The 13,342-nt window shown below is 32.3% G+C and overlaps 1 long non-coding RNA gene and 1 other non-coding gene across 4 annotated transcripts; both read right to left on the bottom strand.

The window, feature by feature from the left end:
• Positions 1 to 2,980: 2,980 nt before the first annotated feature.
• LOC107178217 (uncharacterized) lies at positions 2,981 to 7,595 on the bottom strand. Of its 3 annotated transcripts, none has more exons than XR_008051576.1 (4): positions 6,765 to 7,595; positions 6,368 to 6,634; positions 3,718 to 3,813; positions 2,981 to 3,202 (listed from the first exon to the last, which is right to left on the bottom strand). It is a non-coding gene; the product is annotated as an uncharacterized LOC107178217 (long non-coding RNA). The 3 variants fall into 3 exon arrangements; XR_008051578.1 differs by having other exon boundaries at positions 3,718 to 3,810; XR_008051577.1 differs by lacking the exon at positions 6,765 to 7,595 and having other exon boundaries at positions 6,368 to 6,728.
• A 5,389-nt stretch (positions 7,596 to 12,984) lies between these two features.
• Positions 12,985 to 13,087, bottom strand: LOC127900123 (small nucleolar RNA R71). The gene has a single exon (XR_008052145.1). It is a non-coding gene; the product is annotated as a small nucleolar RNA R71 (small nucleolar RNA).
• Between the last annotated feature and the right edge of the window lie 255 nt (positions 13,088 to 13,342).

Below are 13,342 nucleotides of genomic sequence, written 5' to 3'. Positions count from 1 at the left end.
CCCCTGTTTTTCTATTGTTTTGCTACTGTTTTTCTCCTGTTTTATCATGTCTTAACTTTTAAGTTTATGAATTAACTTTTACACATTTAATTTAAGTTATAATGTCAAATTCAGAATTCAAAGTTGATACACCAATATCGAATTCACATCTGGATGTTCATGTGGCTGAATAGAAAGAAGATCATGCCATTCAAGCAGTCGAAAGGGTTGAAGAGGCATCCCTTATTGATGAACATGTACAACAAAGTAGTAATAAAAGAAAGTTAGAACCTAAGCGGGAACCTTCTCATTTTTTTTTTTATTTGTTATATTGATGAACACTTTGGTTAGAGTGTGGAAATGAATTGTGTGTTTTTAAAGGAATGAGACATGGTTTTTAACTTTTTATTTATGTTTAATTATTTATATAATTTATGGTTGAGATGTTGAGTAGAGTAATTTTTATATTTATGTTACTTTAAATAAGTTTTAAAGTTTTTTTTATTTTAACATATTAGGAGATTTATTGGTCGGGCTCGGGCTTTGCCAACCCTACATCGAATCTATTAATGAAGAAACTTCTGGTGTTGTAACGCAATTGCACTAGTTATGTTGAAAGATGAAAGGTAGTCATCCTTTTAAATTTTGTTTCTAAATTTATTAAATTTAAGCCACAATTAGTAGCCATTTTATTAAATAAGCCACAATTAGACTACTAACATAATTAACAAGTGTCACTGAAAGTAATTACTGATACTATTCTAATGTCAGTAAAGACTATTTTTCTAATAGTAGTTGTGTTTGTTTTGCGAAGTGTATTTGTTAAGATAAATTTGATTTGATTTTAAATTTGAGATGAATTATTGAGGGAATAATTATTTGAGTAATGGTTCTATTTTTTCTATTTATATTTTTTTCTTAAAATATTTTTGGTTTGGATTTATATTTACTTTTATTCGATTTTTTATATTTTTAATTATGAAAAAGTTCATGGAAAAATACCACCGTACCATTTATCTTAAATTATTTTTGGGTTACATTGATGTTTCCTGGTGGGTAAATTTAATTATGTCATAAATTGTGGGGGCTGAGTCAATTTTTTTTTGGTTAAATTCACAATTGTCCTTTTATTTAGTTTCCTCTAGTAATAGATTTGTAATTATAAAATTAAGATTTTATAAGAATTTCAAAGGGGTGTGAAAGGCATTACTTCCTTATAACATCATAAAGAAAAAAGAGTTCGAGAGGTTTGTATAGCAGTTTAAATAACTAAATTTAATAACTTTTTCATCAATAATCTTGACCTCTTGCACATTGACATATTTTTGAACCTGAATTACTCTCGAACAATTGAATTGTGATATTCAATAATAGCATCTAACAATTACTTCATAGCAGTGAATGATAAAAGGTTTCGGAAAGAAGATGAGGATAGATCAACAAAATGTAGCAACCACTCGTTCGTTAATTAATTTATTGTTGCAAATATAAAAAACACTGGTCGGCTTCAATTTTCTGACTTTGATGACCACCTGAGCACAATATCTGGGTCACCCACTTCATTGAGGCCATACACACCATCTCTTTTAACATACCAATTACAATAATATAGACATCTATTTAAATCCCTACTGGCTTTATAGAAATCGTAAACCAAACTCCCATCTCTCCAACTCACTCCACAAAAGAATAGAGTAGTATGCCAAAAATTTACCTTAAATTCCCAGCTGTAATTTTCCTGTGGAGATATCACATGAGTTCCCATATCATCGTCCTTGGATTTGCAATGAATCGTGAAATTTGAACCCTCCAAGTTATTGGTAATAGTAACACGCGTTTTCCTTGAACCTGTATCGATAGAGCTTTCTCCTGCCTGTGCCTTGGTAGAAGTGGCACATGTTGCCTCCCATAAACCAATGAACAATGCAAGTATCATCAACTTAACGATTTTGCTAAACTGACTCTTATAATTCGGAATTCTATTGTTCATCTTGATGAGATTGAATGATGAGATTGAATTGGAGGACCTTATCCGAGCAGCTCGGCTTATGAACACGCAAGGCAAGGATCACTAAATGTGGGGGCCCCAAATATGCATTAAAAAGATGATGATTATCACTAAAATTATATCTCGAGGTTGAAAATAACATCCTTGATTTTTTATTTAGTACGTTCATCATTCATGAAGAATGCTTTTCCGGCGTAAGGCTAAGAATCACTAACTATTAGGGGAACCGTTTTTATTTCGTCAAATTTTCGTTATAAATTCTCTATATAGCAATAAGTAAAGAGCATACTAAAATTTAGCTCTAACATACAGCGAAGGATGGACGGCGGGGGTGTAGGATTTGATGCAGATTTGCCAATATTAAATTCGCACCCACTTTAAAAAAAAAAAACTGCTAAACCCCAACCTACCCATGCCTGCCATTATTTTCTTTTTACAAATACAAATGCAGGTTTATGATTATTAACAAACTCGCTCTAGTAGTACACCGCAAATAACGGGCTCACAAATTTGAAACATAAAAGTCAGAAACGGTCTTTGATCGAACAAAAAAGAGAATGTTATAAAATATGACTATTTACCTAAAAATTCACTGGAAATACCACTATTAGAAAAATGAGTTTTATTGACATTAAATTAGTGTCAGTAATTACTTTTTCTAACACTTATTAATTGTGTCGGTAATACTCTAACCAGAACACACTGACACTAATTTTTAGTGTCAGTAATTCATGTCACTAGAGTATCACCAAAATAATGACAACATGGTATTAGTATTTAATTATACTATTTACATGATAGTAATTTATGTAACTATAGTATCGCAAACACACTGACTCAATAATATCAAAAATTATTGATGTCATTTTAAATATTTAATGTCAGTATTTAGTGATGTTATGATGCTTTTGGTTAATAGTATTTTTTTTAATAATTCTATTCTTGTTTGTTTTAAAATTAAAAAAAAACTTAAAATATATTAAATACACCAAATCTCGTAACACAATTCACATAATAAACATCCCAAATACATCACTTGAATTAACATAATTCAACTACAACACTGTTTAGAAAAGAAAAACATAAGTATCAAATTAAGTTTGGGACAAGTTCTAATCAATAAAATACTGAATTAAGTTTCAACAAGCATTAACATACAGAAAGAAGCACAAGAAGGTCTCTCAATATCCATCCACAACTTCATTTACTTCCTACCTACAAGTGCATAAAATCAATTAGTACACCACAAAAAATAAGTCTTGAATATTTGAAAGCAAAAATACTCATAAAGTTCTTTCATGGTGTAATACATGTACTACTAACTGTCGTCTCTCACTCCCACTTCCAAATAGGTATCCCAAAGAACTATGTCCACCACCAAATGTTACTCAATACTCATTCTCTTGTTTTGATTTATAGCTAGCTATATACCATGTAATTAAGTATGTGTGTGTGTGTGTGTGTAAATAAATATGCTCTACTCTGCATTATTGCATGCAAATAATGTATAATGAAACAATCAAATGCATGCACATTGATTTTGAAAAATTCGACTAAATAATTAAATTTTACTTGGTTTTTGCTCTGGCATGCATGAATCTGCAGGTATGTAAACTACAAAACACATACACATCGACAATAATAAACAAAATAATTGAACAGAGCCTGTAAAATAAATATTAAAAAATTCTCATAAGGAGAATCAGAATTTAAACTTGATACTAACATACCTTTCAACTCATCTTCAAAAAGTAGTAAAATTTGTGAAACAAAATTGGGTGGTAGACCCTCCAATCATTGAATTTTGATAGTAAATCCATAGCCTACTGCAGAAAGTTGAGTCATCAAGTCATTTGAGAACACAAATAAAACATTTGCTTTTACTCTCCATGAAAATTGGGGTGGTCAAAACAGTAGCCTGCTGGCTACTATTATAACTTTTGCAACTTTGGCTTGCAAAACCATAATAAAATATCAATTTCCAAGTAAATGAGCTTAACCATCACTCTTTTTTCCTTTTATGGAAATGGATTCCTTTATGGCATTCTAAATCTAAATTCCAACACCAGACAAAAATAAAAATATTAAAGAAAACAGTTAATAAATATATCAATAATGATAAAAATGCCACCCTGCCTTCAAATTGACAAGCATAAGTACTTATTTTTTAAATCTATTTCATTAACTAAATTTAATTAAAGTGAACAATACTATACTAGGTGACAAAAGACATTAAGTTAACAAGCACTATAGCACTTATGGTGCCCAGATTCAACAATGATTCATTGCATCGAAAATCATAAAGTATATTTTTGGCAAGCAACTCTCACTTTTCAACATATATATGTGCACCGATTCAAGCAAGCAGGAGAAGCATATAAGTGAACCTTGCATGTGACCTTAATGAAGCAACCCGCTGGCTGCTTTTAATTTACTAAGCCACTTGTGGCTTTATTTTGTGGCTTAAGCTAGCAGTTTGTCCATCATATTCTAGATTTACAGTTGGCAGGAACTTTACTGAATAGGTCTAATTACCAACATCAAGCATTGTGCTATACTTCAATCGAATAAACATAAACACCATATATTAACATCCCCTTGTTTTGCATTGTCGAAAGAAATATGTGGAAATTATAAATTCAGCAATAAAAAATTAATAGTCATTGGCTAAAACATATGAAGTCATAATTACACAACCTAACAAATTAACTAGAAAATCATATTAAGAAAACACAAGATGGTCTAACAAACTAAAAAATCATATGAAAAACACAAGTGACAACTTTAATTTGACCAAAATATATGACTCAGACTCTCAATTTAGAGCTTCATAGTAATTGATTACCTATTGTCCTTTATTTCTCCAATTGATTTCCGCCTTAGTACAAGATGACTCTAAAAATTTCATTTACTTGAACTCATTTATTCGAATCTCATGCGACATCAACCTATAACATACAAATTAGATAGGTCTACACAAATATTTACTTCAATAATTGACAGCAAATATTTTTTGCTTCAAAGAGCAGAAAAGCAAGTTTGTCATAAATAAAGGGTAACTATGTATATAAACAAATAATTAATTACTCAAGAGACATACTGAAATAGTGCATAATATCCAAACTTATTGCATAACCAAGCTTGAGTAAAGGTTAGCTTACAGGAAACCAAAGTTAGAATATTATAATAATAATTTAGAGTAGTTTCAACAAACTAGTGTAATCAATTAGAGCTAAAAGAAAATCTTCTCAAGGCAGCAATCAAGATGTCCTAAAAGCACAAAATCAAAACCAAAATTGAACTTATAAATTCGTAGACTATGCCATCTTAATAAAAATAAAATAAGCAAATAAGGAAATCAAGCTCTTAGTTAGGGATGGCAATTTAACCCCGACTCGGATGAACCCGGATAATCCGGGCTGGGTTTAACCCGCACCGGACGAAATAAAATCCGGAATCCGGATGTGATTTTCTAAACCCGAACGTTTCCGGGTCCGGATCCGAATTTGGGTGAACCTGCAAATCCGGAACCCGGACCCGGGTGTATTTATTTTTATATTATTTTTTTAATATAAATAGAAACAATTGAAAAGAAAAATAGCAGCCTTGCCCTAGTTTCAGTTTCACAGCCGCGCCGCCAAAGCCAACTAAATATTTCCTCATCAAATCACTGTGAATCGTGCTTTGTTCCTCATCCTCACCGCCAAAGCTCGAAGCAAATCGCCAATAGTTATCACCAAAGAAGGCAGTACAGTCGAGAAAAATAAGAAGCAGGCAAAGAAGACCAATCCTGAAGCAGGTCCATCTCGATATTGCAATCTCCAGCAAGGCCACGGGCAAGCAGTTTCATCAATGATATTTTCGAGAAGTTGGCCTAAGAACATGATCTCATTCATTTTAGGTTTTGATTATTGGAAGGGTATTTGATTGTGATTTGATGGGAGTATGAACAAGTCAATTGCAGAACAAGTAAAGGCTATAAATGGGATCTTGAAAAAAAAATCTCTTTTAAGATTGTGAATTCGAGAAGCTTTGGTTGAGTGATCTTGTTGATAATAATCTAGCTTTAGTTATTTAATTTTCATTACTTCATCATTTACTCCTTGCAGGTTGCAGTAAGAAAAGTTTGATAAAGGATTTTTCAAAGCAAATGAGAAAAATTAGGTTCCAAAAAACATTATCCGGGTTTAAAACCAAGAATCCGGGAATCTGGATTTTTCCGGGTTTAACCCGTACTGGACCCGCACTCAAAATATCCGGGTTTTTAACCAGGTCCGGTAATACGAATTCTCATCCGGGTCCGGAACCAGAAAGGTCAAACCCAGACCCGGACCCGGATTTTGCCATCCCTACTCTTAGTCATAGAACATAAATAATAACCTCATGGTAGTTGCATTTAACTTCCTCGTAGTTGATTGGAATGCCTGCATTAATACATATTGTTTGATTGTGTTCAAAACAAACTAGGAGCATTACAGAGTAAAAATAAAATACAATTGTTAACCTTAAAAGGATCTTCACTTTGAAACTGACCACATTGAGGTTTTATTTAAAATATGAATAAAATTGCTAGAAAAATATCAACTAAAGTGGCAAAGAAGTAACTAAATTTCTTGCTTCTAACCAGATGACCAGAACCTTTTAGGTCTGTCAACAAAAACACATGAATGTTAAATTAAGTACTATAATTTAATCCAACATAAATTGACATAAAGCCAAAAAAAAAAACAAGAGAGAGAGAGAGAGAGAGAGAGAACAATTATATTGATATACTTACCCTATAGCAAGAATTAGTTACAAAAGAACCTTAACCATGTCCAGTAACCTTTAACTTTCTTCAAGCAACTCCTTTTCATATCTTGATCAACGTCTGTGTTTGATTGTCTTCAAAGTTGAGCTTTAACTAAAATTCAAAGTGCGTTAACCAAATATTTGAGAAAATACCCAAGGAAAATGCACAAATCCAAAGAACATGAAACAAAATTTCATAATAATACACCAAAACCTAAAATTTGGGGCCTACATTAAATTTAACGAGCGAAAATACAGAAATTATGAGGAAAAGGCTTTCATTTGAGAAAGAATTATGAAACTGTAATAAATTAAAAGTTCAAAGACAAAATGTTATAGATGATTTGCATAAATTAAGAGAAGATTAGGATTTTTTATAAGTCTCGTGTTGATTATGGAAGGAAATGAAAGGAAAATTGAGAAAAAAAAACTGAAGTACTTTCACTTACCTCTTCGGAATCAGATGGTTTCACGATCTTAGCGAAGGTGTGGGGCCAGAGAGATTAATTTGGGGTAATTTGTTTATGAAGGACAAAAAAGAATAACAAAATGAGTCTAGAAGATTGAATTACAAACAGCCATTTATGCACCATTCGCATTTACAACCATTCCTTGTGCGGCTGACAACGATGAACGAAGTCGAGGCAGTGATGACAGAGATGACAACAGCGGGAACAAGGAAGCAAATTGAGAACGGCTAGAAGCTACAGCATCGACACACTTGAACCAAAGTGACAGCGACAGTAGCATGGGTGTGGGCGTTTCTTAGCTTACTATTAGAGAAACTAGACCGTGGGCATGGGCGTGGGTGTAGTTTAATGGCGGCGCCCGTGGCGGTGTGGACGTGGTGTGTGACTTTGTGTAAGTGAATGTATCGTTCTCTCTCACCCACGATAGAGATTAGAGAAGAAGAAGTCACGAAAAAGAAAGTCGTTAGAAATAGTACTAGTAGACATAGAAGAGGGGAATTAGGGATTGCGTTATGGTTTTTTGCCTCTTATATTTCTTTTCTTTTATAATTTTGTTCTTTAAACTTTCAAATATATTTATAAGTTAATTTTTGGGTTTTTATGTGGTTTGTGGTCTCAGCGTTAAAATTTTGAGTTTTAGAAATCCGAGGTTCGAGTTGGAATTAAAACAAACAATAATAACATTTTTTTAACTTCTGATATTTCATTTCTAATATTTAATTTACTGACACATAAGTATCAGTAATTTGTGATAACTATTTATCAAAAGCAGAAAATGGTGTATATGTACACAATTATTGACACTTTTTATAAATTATTACTAAACAAAGTGTCAGTAAAAGTCATTTTTGTAGTAGTATACAATCTATAATTTATTGTTATATCAACAAATTAAAGCTCCCAAGAGCACGGCCAAATGCTTTTTAAGCTATTTTATTTTACTAGTTACTTGAGTTCGAATCTTAAGGGAGGTAAGGGGCTAAAAAATGAATTTACACTTTGCCCGCCCCTTACTTTTAAAAAGGAAAAAATATATATGTGATCAAGGGGGACAACACAAATTTTTTAGGATTCTTATTTATTGCCAAATTTAAATTCAAACTTTATTCTCTTTTTACTTGAGTCCCCTGAGTCAGATAATAGCACTAATGAAAATACTATAGCAGAGCTACCAAACTTGAGTAATACGAATTTGCAAATGTTATAGATGAACTGGCAGCATACTTGGCATTCATTAGTATTCCAAAAGTCTAAAAGTAGACAACTTTATCACTTAGTTTATCACTTATTTGAGTCCTTTAGCTTTCGCATTTATTAACATCAAGATTAAGATAACTATTGTGCAGGGCTTGATCTCATTCTTGGCTTATCATGATTTGTTGTAAACCCTATAGAAGTAACATGACACGACCTAAAGGTGTTATTACTCCAAGTATAAGAGTGTCTAGTTATAATATAATTCGGTGAGTCCAGAGTGGAACCACAAGGAATTTAAAATCTAGTTGTCAATTTGTTAAACAAAGAAAATTAATTGCGGGAAAAGCAATCACTATAAAGCAATTTAAAAATATGCTAAGGTTTCGTGATCCACTCTCAAATTTTAAATTACGATTATAACACTCTCTCATATTTTATTCTGCCAGTTAATTATTATGCTATTTAATTTTTAATTGACCATTAGTGTGATAAATATGGACCAAGTACCTAATGTGCCACAACTATTTTGAAGTGTCGACATTATGTCAAAATATCATATAAATCTGAAGAGGTTTAAATCTATAAATTAACATGACAAAAAGAAACTGGTAAAGAAGAAAAATACAACAATTAAAATAAACTTTAAGACTCACTTGAAAGAGTAATTATTTCAAAATTTGAATCCTTGAGCTTTACCTTTCACATCAGCTTAGAAAATTTAATCACTCATATTGGAAAATAAAATACTCATTTTATTTAATAGACTTTTGAAATAAATTACACGGGTACTGAATACACCAGAAAACAAGAAAAGAAAGAAAGAAAGATTTCCTCAGCTTCACTCCCTTGTTCTCTCCTCTCTACCGCTCTGCTCCATCTCGCTTGCATCCCCTTGCCTTTTATAGGTAATGGATGCATCGTTTCTTTTATTTATTTTATTTTATTTTATATTAAATAGATATATTAATTGAGAGGTGTGATGGTCAGGTGGCAACATGGCCACTTGACCATCACGAGCAACCAAAGCATAGTTGCTCACCTTTTATTCTTTTTTTTTCTTTTTTTAAAATATTTTTTTATTAATTACATCTCCTTAATAATGCATTCCAAAAGACTCCAATAATTCTTTTTTGTTCCCGCTTTCAATTCCAATTATACCTTTATTCTTGAAAAATATTTACAAGATAAAAATTAACATATTACAAATTAATTTAACATAAAAATATATTTGGAGAGTGTTAAGATAATTTAAGAATAATAAATGCATTAATCGACACTTTAAGTGAAAAACAAGTGAAAAACTAATAATTTTTTCCTAAGCTTGGCAATTTAAAGGCTTGGGCCTGGGCTTGGCAAAGAGCCCAGGCCCTCTCAAAGCCCGCCCAATCTGGAAGGGCCATGGATGGGCTTGGGCTTTTAAACCAATTTTTAAATAATTTTTTTAATAAAACTATAAATTCTAAAAACATAATTATCCAATACATAATACTACAATAGGCTAAAAAACTTAAAAATAATTCTCCAATACATGATTAGGCAACACACAAAATATGAAAAATACTAACATCACAAGTACATAACATAAAAAACAACCGCTAATATAAAAAATAAATTAATGCAATATTTGCGGGCCATCTTCGTCCTCATCCTTCAATTCCTCGCCAGTAAAAATTTCTTCTTCAGGAACTCCGCCTAACAAAAAAAGGTGTTAAAATAAATAGTAAAGCAAAAATAATTAGTAATTAATTTTGTAAAGCATATTTTTATACTTCGACCGCTAGTAGCCCATAACTAATGCTGATAGCACATGATCGCTTCCAATATGTCTGGATGTAGTCTGCTCCGATGTGGACTCAATGTTCTACCCCCCGTGCTAAAAGCCGACTTCGAGACAACAGTTGTCATAGGTATGGCTAACAAATCCTTGGCCATCTTCGCCAAAATAGGATATTTGCCATTGTTCATCTTTCACCATTGTAAAACATCAAAGTCTGGAGTTCTTTTGACTAAAGGATCCTCTAAATACCTATTTAAGTCAGATTTTGAACTAATAGGTTGACTATTTTGGGTTGCATATGATTTAAATATCATCTATATCATCAAAATCAATATGAGATTGGTCGGAAGGAACAACAATTGAAGTAGAAGACTCACCAACAACACCGTATCTCGTAGTTGCCGATTTGGCCTCATAATAATTCATCATTTCACCACAAAGCTCTTGCACTTTATTAAGCTGATTTTCAAGACCGACTGCATAAATCTTCGGATAATAGTAATTAATCAACATCATCTTGTATCTCGGATCAAGAATAACAACTGTTGAGTGTTAGAAAATGTATATTTATAAAGGAGAACATCGTCATTTTACACTACAAGTTTTACTAACACCTTTACTTTTATGAATTTAACCTTCTTTTGATTTAATTCCGTGTGTTTTATTTTAATTAAGTATTTTATGTATTTTAGGGGTATCATAGTAATTTCACAATAAACGAGAGATCAGATGGCAAAACGGACATCATTTTTTAACTCAGGATGGTCGAAAACTTTAGGAGGAGCATAAAAGGAAAAATGGCACTATTAACATGTATGGTACTATTCACGTGTACGGTACTGTATACGGTACTGTTCACGACACTGTTCACATAGACGGATGATGACGTGGCATTGACCGATGATGTGGCATTGACTGATGAGGTGTCACGATCCTGTTGGACTAAAATTTTTATGTACTGTTGATGGTGACGTGGCAGCATATCAGTGGACCAAAAATCTCGCGTACGGTACATGCATCACACAGGATTATTTTCAACCAAACCGCGTTACTGTTCAACCCGGGTCAAACTGTGTTACTGTTCATCGCATGGTCAAACTGCATACTGTTGACTGATGATGTGGCGCAATCCTAAGCGTCCAAACTATTTTTAATCTGATGGCCATGATTTACTCCATGTATCTATAAAAAGGGGGCCTCTCCCCCCTAATTTGATAGCTCTGAATCCATTTTTGGACTCTATTTTCTGTAATTCCTTCTCCATCTTGTATTTTTTACGTATTTTAATAAATTTTTATTTTGCCCCTAGTTCAATTATGAGTAGCTAATTTTCTTTCAAGCTTGTGTTGAAGGTGAAGTCTCAACATGTGTCATGGGCTTTATTTGGTAAATTTAATTTCTCTTCCCCTCTAATTTTTGTGGATGTTTTGACTTCTCATCGACAAATAATACTAATCTTGTCTAGTACCGCCTTGCTTTCATCGGCCCCATAGTATAAAGTTATTATTATTTGGCACGATAAGCCCTTAGCACCATATTGATTAGAGCGTGGTTCATGAGGTGTGGATTCCCCCCTCATGATTTAATTGGTATTAATAAGGAATATTTAGCCCATGGTGCATGTTGATACGGATTCAAATACCAAAGTACGTCATTTCAATAGAATTCTCTTCAATTTATTCTCGTCATTTCAATTCCAATTTTAGAATTTATTCTCGCCTTTTAATTTAAGTTTTAGCATATTCCAAATCATTTCCACCACAAATCCAATCACCCATTTACAAAATTAATTCTACACACAATTAAAATCTATCTCCTCGTGGGATCGACACTCGTCACCATTGATCTATACTACAATAGATTGGTGCGCTTGCGAGTACATTAAAATTTGCACAACAAGTTTGTGGCACCATTGCCGGGGAGGTAAGTAATTTTAATTCATAGAATTAATTTTTGTGAATAATTTCTTTTAATTATTTTCTTGTAATTTTTTTTAAAAAAAGAAAGGAAAAAAAAGAGTGAATTTACATTTTGAGCTAAGAATTTTATTTATTTATTTATTTTCTCTCTTCTTTAAAATTTCTGTAATTTAATTTTCAATTTATTTTTCTTTGTAATTTTTTTTATCTTATTAATTTATTCTTAGTTAATTTATTTCACGTATTTTTTTCTGTCTATTTTTATAGTAAGATTGTAATAGAGCGATAATGTTAGTATCGTAATTTCTCTCTCTTCTTTATTTTTATTTGTTTTGCTCCCATCTTTATTTTTATTTTATTTGTTTTGCATGCATGGTCGTAGGTCATTATTTCCTAATCTTGAACCTATAGACCTTAAATTAGAAAAAAACACTTCACACACACAAACAAGTTAAAAATAAAATGGATTTGCAACCACAGGAGAGGCCATTTAAGGATTATTTTAGTCCTTTAGCTAATTTGAGCACATCATGTATAAGATACCCAAATGTAGCTGCTAGGAGTTTTGAATTAAAACCTAGTGTGCAAAATTGTCTCCCCACATTTTATGGCCTAGAAAATGAGGACCCATATAATCATCTGAATGATTTTCATGCCATTTGTCAAACATTTAAATATGAAAACTTTTCAGACGATGATGTTAAACTCAGATTATTCCCATTTTCTTTAAAGGATAGAGCTCGTTCATGGATAAATACTTTACCTGCTAATAGCATTGCATCATGGGAACAAGTGGTAACTAAATTTTTGAATAAATATTTCCCAGTGCATAAAACCAATGCTATTCGCAGGGAAATTTCAGAGTTTACACAGAGAGAAGACGAGCAGTTTTTCGAAACGTGGGAGCGATTCAATGGGTTACTCTTGAAGTGTCCACATCATGAGTACAAGAAATGGTACCAATGCCAATACTTTTTGGAGGGATTACTACCAAATGTTCAAGAATGGCTAATGGCAACAAGTGGAGGAGAGCTAATGTCAAAAAGTGCATCAGAGATTTGGGAGTTCTTTCAGTGACAAGCGGATAATTCCCAACAACGGAGTCGATCACTCAGGAATACTAGAAGAATTAAGGGAGTAAATGAGGTTCAAATTGGCGAGTCAACTTCGGGAATCAAAGAAGTCAAGGAGATGATTGAAG

The sequence above is a fragment of the Citrus sinensis genome, chromosome 9 (assembly GCF_022201045.2).
Source record: "Citrus sinensis cultivar Valencia sweet orange chromosome 9, DVS_A1.0, whole genome shotgun sequence".
Lineage (NCBI taxonomy): Eukaryota > Viridiplantae > Streptophyta > Magnoliopsida > Sapindales > Rutaceae > Citrus > Citrus sinensis.
This window is presented reverse-complemented; position numbering and strand designations above follow the sequence as displayed.